Consider the following 13,725-nt stretch of genomic DNA (forward strand, 5'->3'; position numbering starts at 1 on the left):
ATTTGCATGACTTCACACGGGGAAGAATCATCGGGAAATCGGAAGAAGGACGAAGTGTGACGAGTGTAGCCCAAGAGTTTGGTATTGCTCACAGCATTGTTTCACATGCATGGAGAGCATTCCGAACCACAGGCACTGCTGCCCGAAAGAGAGGAGGGGGTCGACCACAGTCAAACTACAGCAGCAGATGACCGCTACATTGTGCAGCAGGCAAGAAGAGGCTCGCATCAAACAGCAGGTGTAATTGCAATCACATTTAACAGGATGGCAAGGCACCCAGTCTCGCGCTCCACAGTGGCATGGTGACTGCAAGCGGGTTGTCTGTTTGCCCAATGACCATTACGCTGTGTTCCGTTGACACCCGCACATTGTCGGCACTGTTTGAGATGGTGCCAGCAGCATCAGGTCTGGACCGTCAAGGAGTGGGGTCGCATGCTCTTCTCAGATGAGAGCAGATTCAATCTGAGTAGTGACTGGACGAACCCTCATCTGGTGAGAGGTGGGAACATGTAATGCACCAAGGAACGTTGTCGAACATGATCATTTTGGTCGTCTTAAGTGTAATGGTGTGGGGAAGTATAATGTTGCATGGGCGTACCGACCTCCAAATCTTCGAACGGCGTACTGCTTCCCCAAGTGTGTCTTTTCAGCGGTGCATTCGACCCTGACTTCATTTTTATGGATGGCAATGCACAACCGCATCGAACAGCGCAGGTGGAGGAACTCTGGGAACAAGAGGATATTCGGCGAATGGACTGGCCTGCCCATTCTCCTGACTTAAATCCCATCGAGCACATGTGGGACATGTTGGGCAGACGTATTGCAGCAAGTCCACATGCACCAACAACCATCCAGCAGTTGTCGACCGCGATGGTGGAGGAATGGAAAGCCCTACCGCGAGAACTCCTTACCAATCTTGTGGCCAGCATGGGAACACATTGCAGAGCATACATCACTGTCCGTTGTGATCAGACACCCATTTGAAGAACCATGTCCCATCTTTTGTGGACTTACATGTAATTTATTGTCTTTGAATGAAAGTGTAATTTCTGTTCATTTCATTGCATATTCTTTTCAGTTGCCTACTGTACCTTACTGTAGCAATTCTTCCTATGCATGGTTCAAGTTTCATCCAGCTATGTTACTTGGCAGCGACACAACATGCAAAAGTTACTTTCGTCCTTGAGTTTTTCACAGCAGTGTATATACTGTATTTACACGAATAATACCCGCACATTTTTAAAAAAAATTTGGGGCACGAAATTGGGGTGCGGGTTTTATTTGCGTCAATGTTGGCATTTTTTTTTTTCTTTTCAAAATCAGCCTTCCTAAATTTAGGGTGCGGGATTATTCGGTGGCGGGGATTATTCGCATAAATACGGTATAGTCGTCCCTGTCCTGAATGGTGTGAAAGTGTCACTCACACGGTTGGCACATGCGTGCATTTCAGTGGACTTAGTAGAAGAATATGTACAGTATAAACCCACTTATCTGACACTCCTTCTTAATGGAGGCACCCATTTCATTAATGTAATTAATTAAATTAATGGTAAAAATTCAAAACAATGTGCTCCATATTTTTGTATTGCTGTATTATATTATTTAAACTTTCTGATGACAGGAAAATAGTTACTGAAACTCTGATGGCATTATTATTAACCCTTTCCACTTACTGGTTGAGAAATTTTGTTTTACTGATGGCATTAATATTAACTCTTTCCACTTACTGGTTGAGAAATTTTATTTTCAGCCCACTTGTGTGCATTTGTGGTAAAAATATAATATAATATAATATAATATAATATAATATAATATAATATAATATAATATAATATAATATAATATAATATAATATAATATAATATAATATAATATAATATATTTATTATATTATATTTATATATATTTTTATTGCTTAAGAACATACAAAACAATATAAACAGTTTATTTATACACTTATGCTTAAATTCTACTGAGTTTGATAGATTTTCAGTGTGTGGAACCTTTTGAAACAAACCCTTGCGTGCAAAGCTTTGATTCTTTGAGCAAGTTTTGAACAGTAAGTGGTTTCACAGTGCATTCCTTTGATTTCCACTAACACTAAACTCAGATATGTCTGAGAAATCAGTCACTATTTAGTACTGTATCCTCAATGTTGCTATTGGGAATACAAGTACGGTACTTAAAACATTAAAATTTTAAAGTAGGCATTTAGTGTAACATTTTAAAATATAAAAGTCCTATTGAATATGGTTTTTGAAATATTTAAGAAACAAAGTTGAGGAAATTTGGATCTGGTGGAGTATGATGCTGAAACTGGGTTTTAGCAGGTTTTGATGCAAAGGAATGAAAGATTTGAAAATACAGATAACAGTGAAAGAGCTGCTTTTAATACCGGTAATTGATGGTTACTAGTTTAAATTAATTCAGCTATCTGAAAACAAAGTTTTATTACCACATTAGAAAGGAAGCTGTCACTTGATTACAGCACAGTTCAGGAATCATTATCAAAATGAAACTTAGTTTTTTTACACTTTTCTTGTATTTACACTACAACTGTGTGTATTTCTTCCTCATAAACTACTATGCTTCATTTCCTTCAATCTGAAGTCTTAAATCTTCCTATTTTTCTAAAACAGAATAAAACTGAAGCAGCTCATTAATCTTCCATTCTTTTCCAAAATGTTTTGATAGTAATTTTGACACATCACATACTTTGGCAGGTTTTAGGAGAACACCTCTAACACGTTGAGTGCCAAGCGACCCCATTTGGGTACGTGAGAGTAAACAAGTTTTTTAACTTCACGTCCCCATATGGGGTCGTACGTTCGTTCTAAATCGTGAACTTTGCGAACCCAAGTATCTTCCTGCCATCTGTTGGTCGTCTATTTAAGTACGTGCATAGTCCACTTTCCATTCGTCAGTTCCTGTTTTGGCACGACCCCATATGGGTACATAAAATCAGCTTCATGGTCCGTATCGCACTTCAATAGATTCCCATATGGGTACGTTAAACGTGCTCTATAGGGTGACAAAATCATTGTCTATCTCGTGCACGGATTGTTTATGTAAGTGTGCAGTGCTGTGAGTTTCCTTTTCTTTTTTAAGTCATTACGAGTAAATTGAGCAGTAAAATACTTAGTGCAAATAGTCTGGACATATATCGAACAAGTCGGACAATGATGATATAGACGAAGTAAATAGTTACAGTGATTTTGAACCCAGTACAGAGCAAATAGTGATCTTGCACGCTCATCCACATTGATGAATTACAACCTTCAGCATACACTTCCCCACTGTACTCTGGGTTTCCAAGCCAGCTGTTGCAACAATTATGAACGTCTTCAACGATATAGTCACTGGTTCCCAAGTTGCACAATTACCGCTGCAAGGTATTCTTACCCAAATTAAAAGTTACGCAAACATTATTATATACTTATTCAATATTCCATAACTACTAATTATTCTTATGATATTATTCTCTTACGTAGTAATTTACCAAATTCACATGATTTTTCAATATTATAAACATTTTATATGAAAACTTCCTAACTTCAAATCAGAAGATTGTCATTCACAAACATTTCCTGACCTAAAAAAAAGGAGATTATACATTTTTACGGCTCCAGTTTGAACAAGCTAATGCGTCTTTCATAATCAATGGCATATAACGCTTCCCTGAGAAGGAAAAGGTAAGTATGAGCGAGCGTCGGGACAGTAACTACTGTATAAGTGCGACCCCATATGGGGGCACGTCTACGTGTACAATTCGTAATGACCAATACGACCCTATATGAGGTCGCAATATTTGACCTAATATACTTAATAAGTTAACCTAACATATCATAAATATATCCTCATTTCAACGATAATTTGCTTGGTTAAGCCTGTGAACGTTTTGGCACCAGGGAGTAACTCGATCTTATTAGCTCACGGCACTAGGCGGCAATCCTATGAATTTCGATCTGGCACTCAACGTGTTAAAGTAAGTAGTCTAATGTATGTCATTTACACAGAAGAAAAGGCTTCAGCAGTGTGACATGCAAAGTAGCAGTAAACACACACGCAGTGCATGCTGGGAAGCCACAGGAAGCACTGGTTGGCTGACAGGGATTTGGCGGACTTTTCATTTCTAATCTAAAACCACAAGTTTTCTTGGTATCCAAAGTACCCTAGGATAAGTGGATTTGTACTGTAATAGCATGATGTCTCTCTAAGAAAAGCAACGAGAAACTACCACATACCTCATTTCCGTAGTACATCTTTTCAGTGATGCCAAGGCTGATGGCGGATCTACTGTGGATAAAATTAGCCTACAGGCTGATCATCCATAATAAACCCCAAAGGCTATCATGCTAGTATTCTGAGCCAACAAGGCATATAACAAAGCAATAAAAATATCAGACTTTTCTTTCTTTTTTCTTTTAATATCAGGATAGATTAATAATCTATTTGTTTTGTCCCTTGAGAAAACAATCACCTCCATGGAAAATTGACATTTTTTCAAAAATAAAAGCAGGGCTATGAAGAGCAGGATTGTTTATTACCACATACAAGAAGAAAGTTAACGTCACGATGCTCTGGTCAGAAGGTGGTAGTACTTGTAGCCGCCATACCAAAGGATCAGCTGCGTGAACGTTATGACCACAGATATCGCCACAAAGTTTAGAGCGAACTCAATCCCCAGGTGCGGAGCCACAGCCACGATGGTGATCACGATATCGAACATGTCCACCGACATCGTGTACATCATCATGGTGAGCGCCGCCGCAAACGCTGTCGGGAACACCGGCCCGAGCAGGAAGAACATGGCTGTGAGAGCATTGATCATGAGGGCCGCCGGGGAGTAACCCATATGGATGGCGAAGATGGCAGTATACGGTCTGTGGAAACATAGAAATGCATTATGATGAGCAGTAACTGCTTCTTCCTTCATGTTAGTATCCATTAACTAATTAATTAGCATGAACTTGCTTTGGGATTCTCTACTGTTTCACAGAAATCTTTGATCCCATTGCTCTTCACCTTTTCTTCTTTACCATTATCCAACCTGAAAAATGGTGAAAATTCAAATATCAAATAACACGAGGAGACCACAGTGAAATAAAATATTCAAAATGTGGTGTCCCCTGTAATGTGGATGGAAGTGGAAAATGCCCTAAAAAGATGAGTAAAGCCAAGGCAACAGGCATAGATGAGGTAAGTGCAGATATGGTAAAGGCTGCTGGAGCGTCAGGATTGCAGTGGTTGTTTAGAGTTGTAAACACCATTTGCAAAGAAGAAAAACTGACCCAAAGACTGGAATAAAGGAGTCATTGTCCCTCAATTTAAGAAAGGGAACAAACGGAAACCCAGCAATTACAGGGGCATCACTCCACTATTTCATGGACTCAGAATAATGGACCGGGCGAGTTGACCGTGCGGTGAGGGGCACGCGGCTGTGAGCTTGCATCCGGGAGATAGTGGGTTCGAATCCCACTGTCGGCAGCCCTGAAGATGGTTTTCCGTGGTTTCCCATTTTCACACCAGGCAAATGCTGGGGCTGTATCTTAATTAAGGCCACAGCTGCTTCCTTTCAACTCCTAGGCCTTTCCTATACCTCTGTCGCCATAAGACCTATCTGTGTCGGTGCGATGTAAAGCAACTAGCAATAATAATAATAATAATAATAATAATAATGAAACAAGTCAAAGAACAGATATTAAGAACCATCACTGAACCACAGCTTGAAGAAGAACAGTATGGTTTTAGAAGGAATAGGGAAAATAGCAGATCTAATATTTTCTGTAAGGGTTATCTTGGAGAAGCACTGGCAAAAATGAAAAGATATCATCTTCATTTTCTTAGATATTGAGAAAGCTTATGGCAGTGTACAGAGACAGAAAATCTGGGAATGCCTTGAGAATATAAAATATCTATACCATGTGCTTTTAATTCATAAAGTCAAAATGGTGTATGAACAATGTCAGAGTTGTGTCCAAATAGACAATGGATATTCAGAGTGGTTTGAGACTAGGCAGAGTGTATAGTAAGGTGGCACACTATCAGCACTTTTACTCATCACTGTAATGGATGAAATAATGAAAAGAGTTAAGAATCTCAACATATCTGAGTTTAAAGTTCTTGACATTGCAGATGATGTTGTGGTATGAGATGGTAATGAGGCCGAAGTACAGCAGAAGTTGAATGACTGGAATGCTATATTCAAGCAATTTGGTCTCAACATAAAGTCCAAAATGTTATTGTTGCCTGTTATTCGACAGAACATCTGTACTAACATCACTCTAGATGGATTAAAGTTGGAACAAGTGTATCAGTTCCGCTATCTTGACAGTGTAGTAACAACAGATGTCCGCCTCCGTAGCGTAACGGTTTGTGTTATTGGCTGCCGTCCTCGGGGGCCCGGGTTCGATTCCCGGTACTGCCAGAAATTTAAGACTGGCAGGAGGGCTGGTATGTAGTTGAAATGGTACATGCAGCTCACCTCCATCAGGGGTGTGCCTGAAAAGAGCTGCACCACCTCGGAATGAGGACACGAGTTTACTTTACTTTAGTAACAACAGATAGCTGAACATCTTCAGAAATTATTAGTAAAATACAGAATGGAGCACAGTGTTATCATCTTGTGAACAAACTTCTTTGGGATAAGCAAGTTCCATTAAGATCAAAATTAGTACTCTACAGAAGTTTCTTTGTACCAGTTACCATACACAGTCTAGAAACCTGCATCCAAACCAACAAAACTATCAGTAAACTACAAGCAGTGGAAATTAAGTTTTTAAGAACTGTGATTCAGAAAGCAGGGACAAAATAAGAAATGATGAGATATGCTGCCTTGTCCAAGTGAAACAACCCCTTAATGAAATCTGTGTCAAAGCCAGGCTGAAATGGTTTGGTCATCTCAAAAGAATGGAACCACAAAGGCTCTGGAAAGTCATTGTTTGCAGATAGAAACATATGGTGAACACGCTCCATCGATTAGAACATGCGAGACATGGTTTCGACAGTTTAAATGTGGTGATTTCAATGTGAAAGACAGTGCGTGCTCTGGTAGACCACAATAGCGGTATTGTGTATTATGAACACTTGAAATCTGGCAAAACTGTTAATGCACAACGCTATCGCCAAAAAATGATTAATTTAAATCACCCATTGATCGAAACATGACCGGAATGGGCCAGAAGACATGGCAATTTTGTTACATGATAAAGCGCCGTCTCACACAGCAAAACCAGTGGAAGACACCTTGAAATCGCTTGGAAGGGACGTCCTTCAGCACACAGCGAACTTCTCCAACCTGGTGCCATATGACTATCATCTCTTTGCACTAATGGGGCAAGCGCTATCAGAGCAGCACTTCAGCAATTTTGAGGAAGTTGGAAAATGGCTCGACGAATGGTTTGCCGCAAAAGACAAGCAGTTTTTATGGCAAGGTATTCATAACTTGCCTGAAAGATGGGCGAAGTGTGTAGAAGTCGATGGCCAATATTTTGAATAAACAAAAAATTAATTTCCCTTGAAATTTATGTGTTTTCTTTATCACAAAAACTGGCAATAACTTACGCATACACCTGGACATGAAACAGACAGTCAGCAGAAGGAGACGTGTTGGACGACCAAGGAAACAATGGCTGGACCAACTGAAGATAGACGTAGAGAGTAGAGGAGGGTACTGGAGAGTGATGATGGAGAGAAAAACCTACGTGGAGAGAAAATGCTGGCAAGAGCTCATTCACTATCACTGGAAGTGACTGATTGATTGATTGATTGATTGATTGATTGAATTATTTATTTTTTTTATTTATTTATTTATTTATTTATTTATTTATTTATTTATTTATTTATTTATTTATTTATTTAATTTATTTATTTATTTATCGTATCAGAAGCAGTAATAAAAGTGTACAACCAAAATATATAACAATAACAATCAAAACATAAAAAAAAAAAAAGAGGTCCCAATGTGATAGATTTGGACTCTATAGGTGACTTCCTGTCGAGCACGGTGCTTGGAAAAGTAGATGCTGTGTTGGTTCCTGAACATGAAGACTGTTTTTAGAAATGATCAATCACAATGGAAGGGTCTAAAAAGACCACAGAACATGGCAGTAGAACAAACTTATATGATTGCTGACCAATAATTAGCCACTTTCAGGAACTCAGGTGTTGCTTGCATGAGGTGTTCCATATACATGAAGTTCGACACAGTTTGCATTGGAGAAGATGAGGCATTGTCTGTGGAGAACCACAATCACATAGCAGTGAATCTATGTGAAAACCCCACTTCAACAAGTTAGATTTGCATCTTGTTACATGATGATGATGATGTGCATTTAACCAACATTGGTTAAGGATAACAATCTGTTAAATTCTTCGTTAGTTCAACTGCCCAGCATCAAGCAGTTAAATTGTGTTTGTTAGCTCAGAAGTATTTAATATGGCAGTTGCATTATATTCAGAACTTACATATCTTGAATATTTGGAATAGATAGGACTTTTCAAGAAAGTATTTACTTGTTGTTTTAAGGGGCCTAACATCGAAGGTCATTGGCCCAAGAAAGTATTTGAAACAGAAGAACCAGGCTGACTGACTCAGGCGGTTGAGGCGCTGGCCTTCTGACCCCAACTTGGTAGGTTAGGTTTGTTCCTGGCTCAGTCCGGTGATATTTGAAGGTGCACATACACATTATCCTCATGTCCGTAGATTTATTGGCACGTAAAAGAACTCTTGCGGGACAAAATTCCAGTACCCCAGCGTCTCTGAAAACCGTTAAAAGTAGTTAACAGGACATAAAAAATGACATTAAATATTATTTATTATTATTGAAACAAAAGATTTCATATGTAGTCTTGTGACCTCGCCTCGGAAATGAGGAATCGTTTTTGTAGTGAAGTGCAATTTATGGCCTTGATGTACATTTCAGGTCAATGATACATATTTGGAAACTAGAAACGTCAGGCTTTCATATGACAACAACCAACTGTTGAATACCTAATTCGCTATTTCAAACCTGAATACCTATCTTAAATAAAATTTCTACGAAAAAATTTTAAACATTTTTCTTAAAAATAGGACACTTTTTTTTTTTTTTTTTTTTTTTTTTTTACATCAGTGAAATGATACGAACATGTCAATGACAGAAACTTAATTATAATATGTTAGTATCCTCTTTTTCTCATCCCTTTCATAGAAACTGTCACATCCCTGGTATCAACTAGCAAGGGGTTGTTATTGTTTTAGTAATATTACAAAAATATTTAGATGATTTCAGCAATCTGACAGGACAGGACAACAGCTCATACAACGTCTCTTCCTTATACCATATATCCTTTCTACGCAATTCCCGGTTCTGATGTGAGTTCTGTTGTACCTTGTTTCAACTTTATGCTCTTAAATAAGACTTAATACTGGAGTTAATAGATACTTTCTCAAAGGATAACCATTATCACCCAGTAGAATACCTTCTGATTTCAAATTGTGCTCTAACCTGGCAGTTATTGAAAATAGTGCTGCCATGCACAGAACTGAGCCAATGTGCAATAACATTTCTAATACACATTTTTGAATCAGAAACAATATGCATATTTCATAGACTTTTCTGATCTTTTAGGCTAGTATGTTCCTCTTCCTGCGCGATATCCCTCCACTCTGTCATCAATATTTTCTTTCTTTGCATTTCTTTTCATGTTTTTGTATACAACAAACTCGCGATTATCCAGGTTAATACAGACCCGAAACCATAAAATACAGATAACCAAACTATACATGTTCTTACCCAAAACTGCACATTTTCTGTATTTAAAAAACCTTGTTACATATCACATTTGAAAGCCCACTGTATTACGTGTAGCTCACCCCAAAACTCACACAAAATTACATTAGAAACCCACTTTATTTTGTATGAATTGCTTTCAGTTCACTTTTGGGAAAAAAATAATGTAATTGTTTCTGTTTTTCATTCACATTTTTCGTTCATTCTCTGGAGAGTCAGAATATTGGTATAGTCAGATGAATTTTGTCCTGTGAAACCTAGTAACAGATAAATGCATTTCAGTGCCTCAGTTTGCACGATAAAGGGTGCCTCGAATGCCTTGTTGGGTCTAATCTTCTGCCAAATACACTTTGCTCACTATATCTGTGTCACGTACCTGCTTAAATGCTGGTACATAGGTTAGACAAGTAGCACCTACCACATTTCTTTAAAGCCTCTTTTAGGAACGACCGACCGTGGGAATGTGCCTGTAGTGTCTTCTGGCAGTAAAACGTTAGTCAAACGCGTAATGTATGTATGTTCAGTCTTCAGCCCTAAGGCTGGTTGGATCCTCAACAGCTCTGCCATCAGCTGTCATAGATGGCCTAAGCATCACTGAAGAGGCGTAATAGTACATTCTAAATGAAACATTCACTCTAATTAAAACAGAACTCATAAATAGTTAACCACTCATGAATGTTTTTGTCATCTGCGTCTTCACAGCCAGAAATTTGTTTCACAAGATCTGTTAGACGCCAGCCCCATAGTGTAGGGGTAGTGTGCCTGCCTCTTACCCGGAGGCCCCGGGTTCAATTCCTGACCAGGACAGGGATTTTTACCAGGATCTGAGGGCTAGTTCGAGGTCCACTCAGCCTATGTGATTTCAGTTGAGGAGCTATCTATCAGTTAGATGGTAGCTCTGGTCTACAAAGCCAATACTAACAACTGAGAGGATTCATTGTGCTCACCAATCTGCAGGCCTTCAGGCTGAGCAGCAGTCGCTTGATAAGCCACGGCCCTTCGGGGATGTTGCACAATGGGGTTTGGTTTTTGTTTTAAATCAATTAGATAAGTAGCACCTACTACATTCCTTCAAAGCCTCTTTCAGGGACAACCAACGGTGGGAATGTACCTGTAGTGTCTTCTGGCAGTAAAATGTTAATCAAATGCACAATAGAGCATTCTAAATGAAAACATTCACTCTAATTAAAACAGAATACATTTCTTCAGGGTTAGTTTTTTATTGTTTAAATTGCTGAACTATGTATGGATAATTTGCACCCGGATAGTCAGGAGTTTACTGTAGTTGTGTTATTTGCTTAATTGTATGTTGGTTAATCTGGCACATGCATTCAATTCATTACAAGCAAGCCTCACTTTTGACTTTCAGCACAGATTCAATGGTTTGCTTACTTTATTAAATATACTACCCCAAACCCCATGGCGCAACAGCCTTTAAAGGGCCTTGGCCTACCAAGCGACCGCTGCACAGCCCGAAGGCCTGCAGATTCCGAGGTGATGTGTGGTCAGCACGATTCCTCTCGGCTGTTAATCTTGGCTCTTGAGACCGGGGCCGCTATCTCACCATCAGATGGCTCCTCAATTGTAATCACGTAGGCTGAGTGGACCTCGAACCAGCCCTCAGATCCAGGTAAAAATCCCTGGCCTGGCCGGGAATCAAACCCAAGGCCTCTGGGTAAGAGGCAAGCATGCTACCCCTACATCACGGGACCAGCTAAAAGGGAATTGAGCCAACGGCATGTGATGTTCCCAAGAGGTCACCCATCTGAGTACTGACCATGCCCAATATTGCTTATATGTGATCAGACAAGAATCGGTATATTCAACATGGTATGGCCATTGGTAATAGATACACTGCCTGACAAAAAATGTTAAGCACCCGGAAGGAGTGGTTGAAAGTGAATGAAACTACACATGCTGAAAGACCGTGTGCTTTCATTGAACAATATGGGATGAGACAAGGTCATTGGCAGTTACAGGTGGAATGTTGGCGCCAGGTCAGTAGGGTGTCGCAGTCGCAACCCCTCTGGCCGCAATGCCCTTATGCGGTTTGGAATGGTGCCAAACAGCCTTTGGATCCTCTCCTGGCAAGTTCGTCCACAGTTGTTGCAGCTGTTCCTCCAGATCTCGCAGGTTGGTACTGGGACGGAGTCTCCTTCCAATGTCCTCCCACACGTGTTTGATGATGGAGAGGTCCGGGGATCTTGCTGGCCACGGGAGGACCTCAGCATGCTCTAGGCAGTCTAGAGTCACATGTGCTGTGTGTGGACGTGCATTATCTTGTCGGAACACTGTTCCAGGATGCTGTGCCATAAGGGGTAGGACGTGCGGACGCAGAATGTCTGTGACGTATCGCTGTGCTGTCAAAGTCTGCCAAAACACTATTAGAGATGACCTGAATGCATATCCTCCTGGCACTACATCGAGCGAAGAACACATCGAACCCGAGTCATCTGGCCCAATACGCTGAACAAAGAAGGAAATATAAATCACTAATCAAGAAAACAAGAACGGAGTACATTGAGGAAGACGCCAGGAGACATGCTGCAAACGCCCAAAATGACCCATTCCTAGTGCTTAGGAAACCAAAAACTTCAGCATCAAATAATATCTCAATGGAGTCATGGGAAAACCATTTCAAAAGCATTCTCAACCTTCAAGACCGATCAACAGCTTTTGAATTAATTCCAGTAACAATGACGGGAAATCACATCCCCATAACGAGGCAGGAAATATATAATACAATAACAGCAGCAAAAAATGGAAAGGCCCCCGGCCCAGACAGCATTTGCACAGAACACCTGAAAGACTCTCTACCTGTCATGCTAGACTACTGGGTAGAACTATTCAACACATGCATGCACACTGGGGAAATCCCAGAGCAATGGAGATTGTCAACAATCAAAATGATGTTTAAGAAAGGAGAAACTGACAATCCTGATTCATATCGAGGTATAGCCCTCGAAAATACATCATTCAAAATCTTCATGAAAATCTTAACAATCAGGCTTGCAGAAGAAATAGACTCCCAGATACCAGAAAATCAATTCGGCTTCTGAAAGGGAAGAAGCACACTACATGCCATAAAATACCTAATAGAACAAGTCCAAGATACATTGAGGCATCCAGGAAAGAAATATTTTGTAGTCTTCGTAGACTATCGTAAGGCTTTTGACCTTGTTGATAGAGCAACACTCATCCGGAAACTCAATTACCTAATAGGGGCTACACATCCGATAGCAATCATAATCTCGAATATCCTCAAATATAACTATGTCCAAATATCAGACAACATAACCCTATCCAAAATGGTAACCCAAACAAACGGAGTCCTACAAGGTGACCCAATCAGCCCAATTTTATTCAACATCATGACAGCTGACATCACAGAAATAATCACAGATACCTCAGCATTGCTTATACTTTACGCAGATGATATGGCAATAGGCTCAGAAAACATAGAAGAGCTCCAAGAGGTCCTCAATAGGCTCACATCATGGCCAGAAAGAAACGGTTTGCAAATAAACCACAACAAAACTAAACAAATGACCTTTAGGAAAGGAGGAAAACATGCACCTAAAAATACAATAACCATGCACAAAAAACCTCTGGAAGTAGTGCCGAAATTCAAGTACCTTGGAGTCACCCTCCAAACTACTCTAACATCCTACAATATCCACGTCAAAGAAAGAGCAGCCGCAGCAATAAAAGCCATCTACAACATTCAACAACCTCAACAAATATCACTGAGTACAGCAATGCTACTGTTCAGGACAGCCATATCTCCAATAGCAACCTATGGGATTAGCATCACCTGGGAAAAGCTCACACTCAGCGACCTGATGACAATAGAAAAAGTCAAGGCCTGATATCTCAAGAGAATACTAGGCATTGGGAAGTCAGCCCCTTCAAGGTTAACATATGTTCTAACTAAGGAGGACTACTTCATTGA

The sequence above is a fragment of the Anabrus simplex genome, chromosome 14 (assembly GCF_040414725.1).
Source record: "Anabrus simplex isolate iqAnaSimp1 chromosome 14, ASM4041472v1, whole genome shotgun sequence".
NCBI lineage: Eukaryota > Metazoa > Arthropoda > Insecta > Orthoptera > Tettigoniidae > Anabrus > Anabrus simplex.